Consider the following 13,282-nt stretch of genomic DNA (forward strand, 5'->3'; position numbering starts at 1 on the left):
GGTGGCACAGCTGCAGTACAGCGCCCTTAACCACTGCGCCACCCGGGTGGCTGGAATCAGAAGTTTTTTTTAACGTAATGGAGTAACGTAGTCAGAGAAATGCTGATGAATGTCTTGCTCAAGCTGTGTATACAACTGGTTCACCTCTGTTGCTCACAGGCAATGTGTATTGGAAGAGATTTCTGAATGGTCTTCGCCCAGCATACAACCCTCCAACCAGACATGCTTTATCTACTCAAGGAGTAGGAGTCTCTCCAAGAAATGGTCCATATCACAGTCTGCCGATATGGACAGCCCCATCAAGAGGATCCTCCTGGATAATGTATTTTGGGAGTGAGTGGTAAGCAGCCTGAAACTCCTGAAACCTATAGCAGTAGCCATTGCATGGATTGAGGGAGACAATGCCATCCTGTCTGATGTTCAGACTCTGCTTGCAGATGTAAGAGAAGAAATCCATACCGCCCTGCCCACTTCACTGTTGCTCCAAGCAGAGGAAACTGCAGTTCTGAAATACATCAAAAAGTGTGAACACTTCTGCCTGAAGTCCATACACGCAGCAGCATACATGTTGGACCCCAAGTATGCTGGCAAGAGCATCCTGTCTGGTGCAGAGATCAACAAGGACTATGGTGTCATCACTACTGTGTCTCGCCACCTTGGCCTGGATGAAGGCAAGGTTCTTGGCAGGCTGGCGAAGTTCACTTCCAAGCAAGGGCTTTGGGATGGAGATGCAATATGGAAGTCGTGCCAACATATCTCATCAGCCACCTGGTCATAGGGACTTTGTGGCTCTGAGGCTCTTTCCCCTGCTGCCTCCATCCTCCTCCAAATCCCACCAACATCAGCCGCCTCAGAGTGCAACTGATCCTTGTTTGGGAACACCAGAGCACGCAACAGGCTGATCAATACAAGGGTTGAAAAATTGGTGGCCATCTGGGCAAATTTGAAGCTTTTTGAGCCTGACCATGAGCCATCCTCAACAAGGTTGGAAAGTGACAGTGAAGATGAGGTCTCAGAGCCTGATGTTCAAGAGGTGGACATTGAGGAGGTCCAGGGAGAAGACATGGAAGCCTGAGAGGATGACGGCAGGTAGCCTAGTGGTTAGAGCGTTGGGCCAGGTTGCTAGATTGGTTGCTAGATCAAATCCCCAAGCTGTCAAGGTAAGAATCTGTCGTCCTGCCCCTGAACAAGGCAGTTAACCCACTGTTCCTGGCCCGTCATTGTAAATAAGAATTGTTCTTAACTGATTTGCCTAGTTAAAGGTTAAATAAAAAAACAACCAAAGCTTTTGTTTCTAGACTATCATTTTACAGATGTATGTTGAAAAGGTTTTTGGGAGATGCGATGTATCATTGGAGATCATTCAATATTCCCTTTCTTTTGTTGTTCAGTGAAATCACCCCATGTGAACAGAACTCGTTTCATCAAATTTAAATTCATAACTAAATAGTTTTTTAAAATTTCAATTGGAATAATTTGCAGTTATGTCTACTTAAGTTAAAAGGTTTATGTTTCTGTCTCCATATGGTATGGTAAATATATCCTATGCAAAAAAACATCTACATTTAAATGGTATTAATATTAATTTGTATATATTTCCATTAATTCCCATATAGTCCCATTATTTCCCATATATTCCTTTTAATTCCCACGGAAAGTTTCCACCTCTGAATATTCCCCAAAATGTGCAACCTTACCTGTCACTGCACTTTACATCTGAGATTCACACACACACACACACGATGGACACAATTATGTGGAAGGACCACCAGAGGGCAGGCTGGGCTCATGGATAGTAGCCCAACAAGGCATGGGAGACAAGGTAACCAGAGGCAATTAAGCACAGCTGACGGTACTAATGACATACTCTCCTTCCCCTATAAGAGAGAGAATGGAACCAGCAGAGAGAAGGGGAAACTATCTCTGGAAGATGGCCACCGAGAGAGAGAGGAGCTATCCAGGAAGAACCACTAAGATGGTGACAATCCCGTGACTTTTTGTTGTAGTTTAAAGATAAGCCTATTGTGTTCCTGTTTCATCTGGAGAAGAAGATGTATGTTGTTCCTTGGAAGATTTTCATTGGTTATGTTGGAGTGTTTGTGTTGACCAAATGCCCTCAATAGAGAACTGTGTTCAATCAAGAAAACCTACTCCTGACTCGTTTATTCCACCTTCCCGCTTTAGAGTGACGCCCAATTACTTGGTCCGCTCACAATTAATACTTACATTGACAATAGATGTTTTCTATTTCGTGCATAATCACACACACTGATGGGATTCTCATTTGAACACATCACACTGTTGTGTCATGTAAATCAACAACATGGCATTCACTTCAATTACCAGCCTCGCACAGGCTACACATAGATTCATCATTTTACACAGGCATACAAACATACACGCTCTATTAAGCTTTGCTAGATTGTTCCATAGGCAGCCTCAGATATATTCACATGCATGTGTTAAGGTGATCAAATATTTAATGTATGAACGCATGTAGGAGAGATGCTACAAAAGATGCAGGGAAACACACTCGCACGGACATTGACACGGACACACAAAAATAACTTAGCCACCCTCACTTTATTGATATAGAATTTTACAGCTTTACTCGGTTGCCATGGAAACCCTTGGAATTGGCCCAGCCATAGGCCGACATCTCTGGTTAAACCTGAGGGTTTATGTGGCTCCAATGATGTTGTTTCTTTTCTGGAGACAAAGACACAATTTAGTTTAGTTTTTTTCTCTTCATCTCATGGTTTGAGCAGAGTACCACCTCACCTCCGTTCCCCTCAGCGGGCGTTTGTTCTTGGTGACATCGCTGTGACACTTCAAGGCAGGGTGTCTCAGACACCACAGCCTGCTGGCAGCCAGGCTGTATGCTCTCACTGGCATTGTTGCTAGCCTGCTTGACTGACACACAGACACCAGCATTTATGGCAAGACACCAATCTCTTTCTCTCTCTCTCTCTGATTGTCTCTCTCACCATCCATGCTTTAGAAATGGTGAAATAACATTGATACACACTGCAATTACAATCATCCTTATCGCCATTAATAGTATTGGTTGTATTGCTGTTATTGGTGTTATTACAGTGTGTTGGGTAGAGATCTCAGAGGGTGGTTTAGTAATGGGTTGTGACAGTGGGGGAGAGGTATATCAAATTGGTGCTGTTGCCTTTTTATATTCTCCATTCAGACAGAAGAGGAACGCAGCTGGGTCTTTCTGGCCTGTCCCTTTTTGTTATGCATAGCTTCCTTTTAAAGATGTGTGTGTGTGCGTGTGTGTGTGTCTCTCTTTCTCTCTACATCTGTATCTCCCTCTCATTATGAAACTGTTGAGTCATGAGCGATTGCTTTGCGATAAATGCAAAAGTAGGCCTTGTGGAGGTCAGGATTTCTAAAATCCCTCTTTGACTACATAATATGAGACGAGGTAGACTGTGGTATTGTGCCAGGAGATTGACCGAGCTTTGGAAGAGCCTCTCGGGGTAAAGAGGAAAAGTCGATGATGTGCTGATCTGGGACTTGAACCCAGTGGGTGTTCCCCAAATGTACACAGTATCTTCATCTAACATTACAATATGATTGAACATCTTTAGGATATATTTTGCATCAGTATGATAAATGTAAAAAAGTATGATGTATCTCTCTCTCTCCCAGCCCCTCCTGGACGCCCTGGCGGAGCTGCCAGAGTGTTACGGGGTCAAGGCCGTGCAGGCCAACTGGATTGGAGACTGCACCGGCTGCTACTTCGACTTCCACCTCAAGGTTAGACTCACATGTCTCATCTGTTCCTTCTTGTCAGTCCATCCTGGTTTAGTTTAGACTACTTAGTTTTCCAGGTATAAACATTTTAAGGTATTCTAGGATTATCACTAGGATTAGCGCATAGATTCTCACCTGCTACATCATTCTCATTCAGCTAGCAGCACCAGTCATCCCTCTGCAACCAGCAATTTAATCAAACATAGTGACTCTGTGTTTATTTCCATTGAAATATCCAATGAACTTTTAGAATGTTGAAAGAGTATTGACATTCTAAAATGGTTTTGCTAAAAGCCTATTGTGATCTCCAGTCACCCCAGTCACAGAATTCCTTGCAACAGACGGAGGAAATGTATTAGGTTGATGCCTTCCTTCCTTATTAAAATCGTAATCATATTTATGGTAAGGGGGGTTGTGACTCTTTCTCACTGTGTGTGTGTGTGTGTGTGTGTGTGTGTGTGTGTGTGTGTGTGTGTGTGTGTGTGTGTGTGTGTGTGTGTGTGTGTGTGTGTGTGTGTGTGTGTGTGTGTGTGTGTGTGTGTGTGTGAGTGGGGGGGATTCTCATAAATCAGTCAGATCCTGGCAGAGTGGGTAATTAAAATGAGTGCCATCGGTGGTTTTGTAGATGGGAAGCAGGAACCAGTCCCATTACATATTTAACATTGACAAGGGTGTTCTGTACTAAATGACTCCCAGAGTGTCTGTATTATGATTCTGTATTCCCAATTTAATGGGATTTCTGTCAGGCGATAGCATGTTAACGTATTAACGTTAAAACATGATCAATTGCTAAATATTGCATACAAACCTTGCTATGGTGTTTTCTTTTTTCTTACCAACTAGTGTTATGTTTGTTTTTTTAACTCTCCTTTACCCTGATCAACAACAAATGTAGCCAAGTTACTGTCCTTCCATGTATTTATCCATAAACTGTGTGTCTCTCTATCCTTCCCTCCATGAAGGTGAATGGGGAGTAGACAGGGGAGACTAGCAGGCTACACCTCCAGCCCAGAGGCAGTGTTTGGGGCTGCCTACCTGTCCATTGTCTCCTCCCACAGACTGCTGCATGGTACCAGCCCAGTCCGCTCAGCTCTGGAGAGAGTCCTGCAGACAGGCAGAGGTAGGAAGGAACCACTGTCCAGACCTGGTAGTCTGTGATCATTTTTAAGTGCTGCTTTAATCTAAAGTGGCTTACAATAAATATTTAGTATATGTGGCCCATTGTAACTCTGTCAGAGCAATGGCACATTTTACTGAACAAAAATATAAACTCAACATGCAACAATTTCAATGATTTTACTGATTTACAGTTCAAATAAGGAAATCAGTCAATTGTAATACATTTATTAGGCCCTATTTTATGGATTTCACATGACTGGGAATACAGATATGCATCTGTTGGTCACAGATACATTAAAATGGGCCTCTGGATCACTTCATGGTATTTCTATGCATTCAAATTGCCATTTATTGGGATTCCCCTGAATCGCTCTCTTTATCTATCTCTTTCTCTCTCTTTCCCTCGCTCTCTCTTTCTCACTCCCCCAACTCTGTCACTCTCTTTCACTGTCTATTCTCCCTCTCTCTCTCTCTCTCTCTCTCTCTCTCACACACTATTCTCTCTCTCTATCTCACTCCCCCACATCTCTCACTCTTTTCACTATCTTGTCTCTGTCTCTGTGTGTGTGTGTTGATAATGAGGCACCAGGGGAGAAGTGCTAACTCCTGACCTTTGACCCCCAGACTGCCTGACAGAGGTCACAGCCCACAACCTATTTACCGGTCAGGAACTTCCCCTGGTGATCTTCAGCAAGCAGGAGTTTGAAGGTCATCTAGACACTGTCATCGGTACGTGGATGTGTGTGTGGGTTTGAACGTCCACATGGCTTGCACATACAGTATGTACTCACTGTATGTGAAATTGGTTGTAGCTTTTGTTCAGGTCTCTCTGATTGAGGACATAATCTGAACTTTATAAATGCCATCTCAGGAGCAAGTGGGTTTGTGATAAATGTACTGTACAGTGTCCCTGCCAGGAAACGACAGGAGCAATACAGATGTCTGTGGCCAGGGCTCTGGTCTGAGCTGGAAAGGATGGATGAATCCCATTCAGCCTTTCCTGTGTCCTGGACACACAGTTTGTAGACTGTCACTGTACGGTGTGTCCAGTAAGCCAGCTTTGTAGTCATTCTACACTTTTTTTATGGCTATTAATGGAAGACCCTTATTTATGGTTGAATTAAGTATCTGCTAGGTGTTTTTGTTTTTGGTGTTTTTCTCACTAAGCCACGACCAGTCCACAAGGAGGGCAATACCCATGAGGAACTAGCCATATCCCAGCAACCCACGGCCCCCTCTTTTTTAGGCCCTTGAGACCCCGACTGAGTTGAAATTGGTCCAACTTACTGTTAATGGAATAATAGAATACACAAGGTGCAATTTTGAAATTTGGTTGTGCATCAGCAGTCACTCCAATCAGCCCATCCCCAAAAAAATGTAGGTTGGGAAGGGGTTATCTCTGGAGCACGCTACAGTGGGGCAGCTGTATTCCCAGGTGAGCCACTGACACTCTGAGTGAAGTTGAGAACACTTCAAAAGATACCAAATGGCCTCTATTTTCATCATAGGCACACTTTCAACTATGACCCACAGCCTGTCAAAAAAATGCCATCTGGTCAAAATCACATTTAGGATTTTTAATGAATTTATTTGGGGGGTTGAGATCATAGCTAGCAGACAGACACACGGACAGCAGCCAGACAGCTGTGAGATCCAAATAATTTGTCCAGAGGTTGTAAATCTTTCTCAATGGACATGGAGTGCTCTTAAAAATTGGTCCGGTATGTTCCGTTCTCCCTGTGCAACAAAAAAACTGGCGATAGATTTTCTGTGTATTGAGGATATGAGCTAAAGGATAGCTGATGACCACAAACCGTGGTTAGCTGAATACTAACGATTTGCCAGTAAAGAAGCTAACGGTAGCTTCTGAACTAGCTTCTGATTAGCTTCTAGGCAGCTCCTGGCTAGCTTCTGGTTAGTTTCTGGCTAGCTTCTTGGAGCTTCTGGCTAGCTTCTTGGAGGATTGCAGATTTGAGGTAAATAATACTTATTTATAAATATAAATTGGTGAGGCGGGTTGCAGGAGAGTGTTTTGAAGATGAGTTGATTAAAAATAAAATGTATGTGAAAAAAAGTTGTATATATATATATACAGGACACGACAAGACGAGGACAAAAGACGTCTGAACTGCTATGCCATCTCAGGAGCAAGTGGGTTTGGGTTTGATAAATGTACTGTGTGTGTGTGTCCCTGGCAGGAATCGCCGACAGGAGTGTAGAGGATGCTTCTGTGGCCAGGGCTCTGGGTCTGAGCTGGAGCCAGGAGGATGGAGGACACACACTGCTCAACTCTGCTGAGGTCTTTCTGGACACACAGCAACACACACTGTCACTCTACACAACGTTACCAGTAAACCAGCTTTTTAGTCATTCTACCAATTTTTTTTTATGGCTATTAATGGAAGACCCTTATTTATGGTTGAATTAAGTATCGGCAAATAGTTGTTTTGTTTTCGTGAATTCGTGTCTGTTTGAGCTCATAAGCTGTCATCCTGTTCTCTCTCCGACCATCCCCCTCTTCTGTGTAGTTCACAGGCCTCAGCAGGGAGGAGGCATTTGACTCCATTACCCAGAAGGCCAGAGAGAAAAGTGGGTGGCCACCTGACCAGCACCAAGCTCAGGGATTGGCTGATTTCCCGGCAGCGGTACTGGGGCACGCCCATCCCCATGGTGCATTGTGGGTCTTGTGGTCCTGTGGCGGCCCCTGAGGAGCAACTTCCAGTCACCCTCCCCAAACTACTGTCCCTCACGGGGAAGGGGGTATCCCCTCTGGAGCACGCTGATGATTGGATCAGCTGTACCTGTCCCAGGTGAGAACACACTGACACTCTGAGTGAGGTGTGAGAACACTTCAGTTGCATACCAAATGGCACTCTATTCCCTACGTAGCACACTGCTCTTGACCAGGACCCATCAGCCTGGGTCAGAATCTAATGCCATCTGGTCAAATGTCCAGTTTGGAAATAAATGCTGGTGCTGTCATTTGGATTGGAAGTTCATAGCTAGTTCACAAACATAAGTGACGGAGTTCCCTTTATTCCACTTACTTATATTAAAACCAAATAATTTTTCCAAGGTTGTATATCTTTCTCAATGGTTAGTCAGCGACTTGCTCTCTTGCTCTTAGGTTCAGGCAATTATTTCTGATGCTTACAGTTTTCTACTCCGTCAGTTTCCCCTTTTTGCCTGTACTAAAAGTCAGGATAAATGAGTCCAAGGCCAGATCAGCTTTGAGTACCGACACCCTCCCTGTGATTTCAGAGGGTATACAGAAAGCATCCCATATGGATTCTGGTCAAAGGTAGTGCACTATAAAGTGAATAAGGTGCTATTAGTGATTCAACCACTGTGTATTGAGGATATGAATACCGGCTAGTTTTTCACACAGGGACCAGGGTTATGTAATGAGTGACAGATGTCACCGTGGTTATATAAACCAGCTGAGGCCTACATACCGGGCATGTCTATGCCCCCACCACACAAAGACAGGCAGACGGTGACTGTCAATGAAATGCTGCTTGTTAAACGGCAGTTGCATCCCAGATGGCACCCTATGTCCTATATAGTGCACTACTATTGACCAAGGCCCACCGTGCAAACCCAGCTTCTCATGACCAAGACCCTCACCAACATAGGATTTCTTCATGGGGAGATTCCTCCTTTAAAAAAATGATAGTTCCATGATTGGAAGTGAAATTTTGATACAGTAACTAGGAAATGCTGTTTCAACAGCTCAGTCAGACAGTCATACAGAGAGAGAGATGGGGTCGTCTGGTCTGACGGCTATATCCAGACGTTCTCCTCCTCTTCATTTTCTCTACATCTCTTGTTGACGGCGTCTGAGGAAATTCACTCTCTTAACTCAACAATCATGTCCAATTAACCGTCGGGTGGAGGGTACAGAAGGTGTTTGATGAGAGATGGTGGGGGAGATGGAGCTTTATCTGTCTGTCTCGTCCTTGAGAAGTCATTTCCTCCACCACTGATATTGTCTCTGCTCCCTGTCTGCCTACTGCTGTGAATTGGCCCCTCAGTTGAACCCTGTGTGTAATTAGTCCAGCTAGCTTGCTACACCCGGATAGTGTTTCTGATTCCCGTTTTGGCTTGCCTGGTGACATCACCAGGCGGTATAAGTTAATAGACCAAAAACAAAGCAAGTTCCAAACCTCTCTGCCAATAACAGCTAGTTATCAGGTTAAACATCCCTCCCATCAGGCCCCCTTCAATTAGGTCCCTCACTCCCTTATGTTGTAGATAAATTCTTGCTTGGGGGAAAAAAATATATTTTTCTTATTTTTGACCATTCTAATGCAAAACTATTAACAGTAAGGAACTAAATTGTTCTTGCTTCTGATGCCACATCTGTCTGATTCTCCCCCAATCTGGCACACACACACCCGCAATGCACTTTCAGTTGATTTTTGCTATCTGGTTGGAATTGTAGCTCCGCTACTCTGTCATTCCTGAAATCAGCCTATATACAGCAGGACAGGGAATAACCATAGTCATAGATAGCACATGTGTCCAACAATCACAGCCCCCCAGGAGTCTGAAACTGTATGTCTGTCAAATTACAATAATCTGTACCCTGAATGGTCGATCATAGAGAGGGAAAACCACAGGAGAGTGGTGTGCAGCCGCATGGAATTCTTGGAATAATATAATGCCTCTTCTGTGTGGGTTTTTTATTCTTTATTTAGCTATTTTGTCATGAAAGGCTCTTTGGTATGATGGTGCATTTTGAACTCATGAAATGGCACCTGGGTATTAACCTGCTACACCTCAGCCTTGTTGCTAAGCATCCCCTCTGCCTTATTAAAGTGCATGTGTGTGTGTGTGTGTGTGTGTGTGTGTGTGTGTGTGTGTGTGTGTGTGTGTGTGTGTGTGTGTGTGTGTGTGTGTGTGTGTGTGTGTGAGAGAGAGAGATTGTTGATGAAGAGGGGTATTTTCACTTTAGGAGTAAAGTGTGAGGGTGTGTTGATATGCTTGTGTGTGACAACCTTTGCCTGTTTGTGCCATTAAAAGTGCCATACTACAGGGGACCAGGTATGGTGCTGTAGTGTTCTTCTCTAGTGTTGCTGATGGTCTTCCTGGCATGGTGATACTGACTGGGTGCTGTAGTGTTCTTCTCTAGTGTTGCTGATGGTCTTCCTGGCATGGTGATACTGACTGGGTGCTGTAGTGTTCTTCTCCAGTGTTGCTGATGGTCTTCCTGGCATGGTGATACTGACTGGGTGCTGTAGTGTTCTTCTCTAGTGTTGCTGATGGTCTTGCTGGCATGGTGATACTGACTGGATGCTGTAGTGTTCTTCTCTAGTGTTGCTGATGGTCTTCCTGGCATGGTGATACTGACGGGGTGCTGTAGTGTTCTTCTCTAGTGCTGCTGATGGTCTTCCTGGCATGGTGATACTGACTGGGTGCTGTAGTGTTCTTCTCTAGTGTTGCTGATGGTCTTCCTGGCATGGTGATTCTGACTGGGTGCTGTAGTGTTCTTCTCTAGTGTTGCTGATGGTCTTCCTGGCATGGTGATACTGACTGGGTGCTGTAGTGTTCCTCTCTAGTGTTGCTGATGGTCTTCCTGGCATGGTGATACTGACTGGGTGCTGTAGTGTTCTTCTCTAGTGTTGCTGATGGTCTTCCTGGCATGGTGATACTGACTGGGTGCTGTAGTGTTCTTCTCTAGTGTTGCTGATGGTCTTCCTGGCATGGTGATACTGACTGGGTGCTGTAGTGTTCTTCTCTAGTGTTGCTGATGGTCTTCCTGGCATGGTGATACTGACGGGGTGCTGTAGCGTTCTTCTCTAGTGCTGCTGATGGTCTTCCTGGCATGGTGATACTGACTGGGTGCTGTAGTGTTCTTCTCTAGTGTTGCTGATGGTCTTCCTGGCATGGTGATTCTGACTGGGTGCTGTAGTGTTCTTCTCTAGTGTTGCTGATGGTCTTCCTGGCATGGTGATACTGACTGGGTGCTGTAGTGTTCTTCTCTAGTGTTGCTGATGGTCTTCCTGGCATGGTGATACTGACTGGGTGCTGTAGTGTTCTTCTCTAGTGTTGCTGATGGTCTTCCTGGCATGGTGATACTGACTGGGTGCTGTAGTGTTCTTCTCTAGTGTTGCTGATGGTCTTCCTGGCATGGTGATACTGACTGGGTGCTGTAGTGTTCTTCTCTAGTGTTGCTGATGGTCTTCCTGGCATGGTGATACTGACTGGGTGCTGTAGTGTTCTTCTCTAGTGTTGCTGATGGTCTTCCTGGCATGGTGATACTGACTGGGTGCTGTAGTGTTCTTCTCCAGTGTTGCTGATGGTCTTCCTGGCATGGTGATACTGACTGGGTGCTGTAGTGTTCTTCTCTAGTGTTGCTGATGGTCTTCCTGGCATGGTGATACTGACTGGGTGCTGTAGTGTTCTTCTCCAGTGTTGCTGATGGTCTTCCTGGCATGGTGATACTGACTGGGTGCTGTAGTGTTCTTCTCTAGTGTTGCTGATGGTCTTCCTGGCATGGTGATACTGACTGGGTGCTGTAGTGTTCTTCTCTAGTGTTGCTGATGGTCTTCCTGGCATGGTGATACTGACTGGGTGCTGTAGTGTTCTTCTCTAGTGTTGCTGATGGTCTTCCTGGCATGGTGATACTGACTGGGTGCTGTAGTGTTCTTCTCCAGTGTTGCTGATGGTCTTCCTGGCATGGTGATACTGACTGGGTGCTGTAGTGTTCTTCTCTAGTGTTGCTGATGGTCTTGCTGGCATGGTGATACTGACTGGGATGCTGTAGTGTTCTTCTCTAGTGTTGCTGATGGTCTTCCTGGCATGGTGATACTGACTGGGTGCTGTAGTGTTCTTCTCTAGTGCTGCTGATGGTCTTCCTGGCATGGTGATACTGACTGGGTGCTGTAGTGTTCTTCTCTAGTGTTGCTGATGGTCTTCCTGGCATGGTGATTCTGACTGGGTGCTGTAGTGTTCTTCTCTAGTGTTGCTGATGGTCTTCCTGGCATGGTGATACTGACTGGGTGCTGTAGTGTTCCTCTCTAGTGTTGCTGATGGTCTTCCTGGCATGGTGATACTGACTGGGTGCTGTAGTGTTCTTCTCTAGTGTTGCTGATGGTCTTCCTGGCATGGTGATACTGACTGGGTGCTGTAGTGTTCTTCTCTAGTGTTGCTGATGGTCTTCCTGGCATGGTGATACTGACTGGGTGCTGTAGTGTTCTTCTCTAGTGTTGCTGATGGTCTTCCTGGCATGGTGATACTGACGGGGTGCTGTAGCGTTCTTCTCTAGTGCTGCTGATGGTCTTCCTGGCATGGTGATACTGACTGGGTGCTGTAGTGTTCTTCTCCAGTGTTGCTGATGGTCTTTCTGGCATGGTGATACTGACTGGGTGCTGTAGTGTTCTTCTCTAGTGTTGCTGATGGTCTTCCTGGCATGGTGATACTGACTGGGTGCTGTAGTGTTCTTCTCTAGTGTTGCTGATGGTCTTCCTGGCATGGTGATACTGACTGGGTGCTGTAGTGTTCTTCTTTAGTGTTGCTGATGGTCTTCCTGGCATGGTGATACTGACTGGGTGCTGTAGTGTTCTTCTCCAGTGTTGCTGATGGTCTTCCTGGCATGGTGATACTGACTGGGTGCTGTAGTGTTCTTCTCTAGTGTTGCTGATGGTCTTGCTGGCATGGTGATACTGACTGGATGCTGTAGTGTTCTTCTCTAGTGTTGCTGATGGTCTTCCTGGCATGGTGATACTGACGGGGTGCTGTAGTGTTCTTCTCTAGTGCTGCTGATGGTCTTCCTGGCATGGTGATACTGACTGGGTGCTGTAGTGTTCTTCTCTAGTGTTGCTGATGGTCTTCCTGGCATGGTGATTCTGACTGGGTGCTGTAGTGTTCTTCTCTAGTGTTGCTGATGGTCTTCCTGGCATGGTGATACTGACTGGGTGCTGTAGTGTTCTTCTCTAGTGTTGCTGATGGTCTTCCTGGCATGGTGATACTGACTGGGTGCTGTAGTGTTCTTCTCTAGTGTTGCTGATGGTCTTCCTGGCATGGTGATACTGACTGGGTGCTGTAGAGTTCTTCTCTAGTGTTGCTGATGGTCTTCCTGGCATGGTGATACTGACTGGGTGCTGTAGTGTTCTTCTCTAGTGTTGCTGATGGTCTTCCTGGCATGGTGATACTGACTGGGTGCTGTAGTGTTCTTTCTTGTTGCTAGTGCTGCTGATGGTCTTCCTGGCATGGTGATACTGACTGGGTGCTGTAGTGTTCTTCTCTAGTGTTGCTGATGGTCTTCCTGGCATGGTGATTACTGACTGGGTGCTGTAGTGTTCTTCTCTAGTGTTGCTGATGGTCTTCCTGGCATGGTGATACTGACTGGGTGCTGTAGTGTTCTTCTCTAGTGTTGCTGATGGTCTTCCTG

General features: G+C 45.4%; 1 pseudogene; it reads left to right on the forward strand.

Annotated features, from left to right (window-relative positions):
- Window positions 1–13,282, forward strand: part of LOC118367637 (probable leucine--tRNA ligase, mitochondrial) — a 47,741-nt pseudogene that overhangs the window by 12,593 nt on the left and 21,866 nt on the right.

This window comes from Oncorhynchus keta, chromosome 34 (genome assembly GCF_023373465.1).
Source record: "Oncorhynchus keta strain PuntledgeMale-10-30-2019 chromosome 34, Oket_V2, whole genome shotgun sequence".
NCBI classification, from domain to species: domain Eukaryota; kingdom Metazoa; phylum Chordata; class Actinopteri; order Salmoniformes; family Salmonidae; genus Oncorhynchus; species Oncorhynchus keta.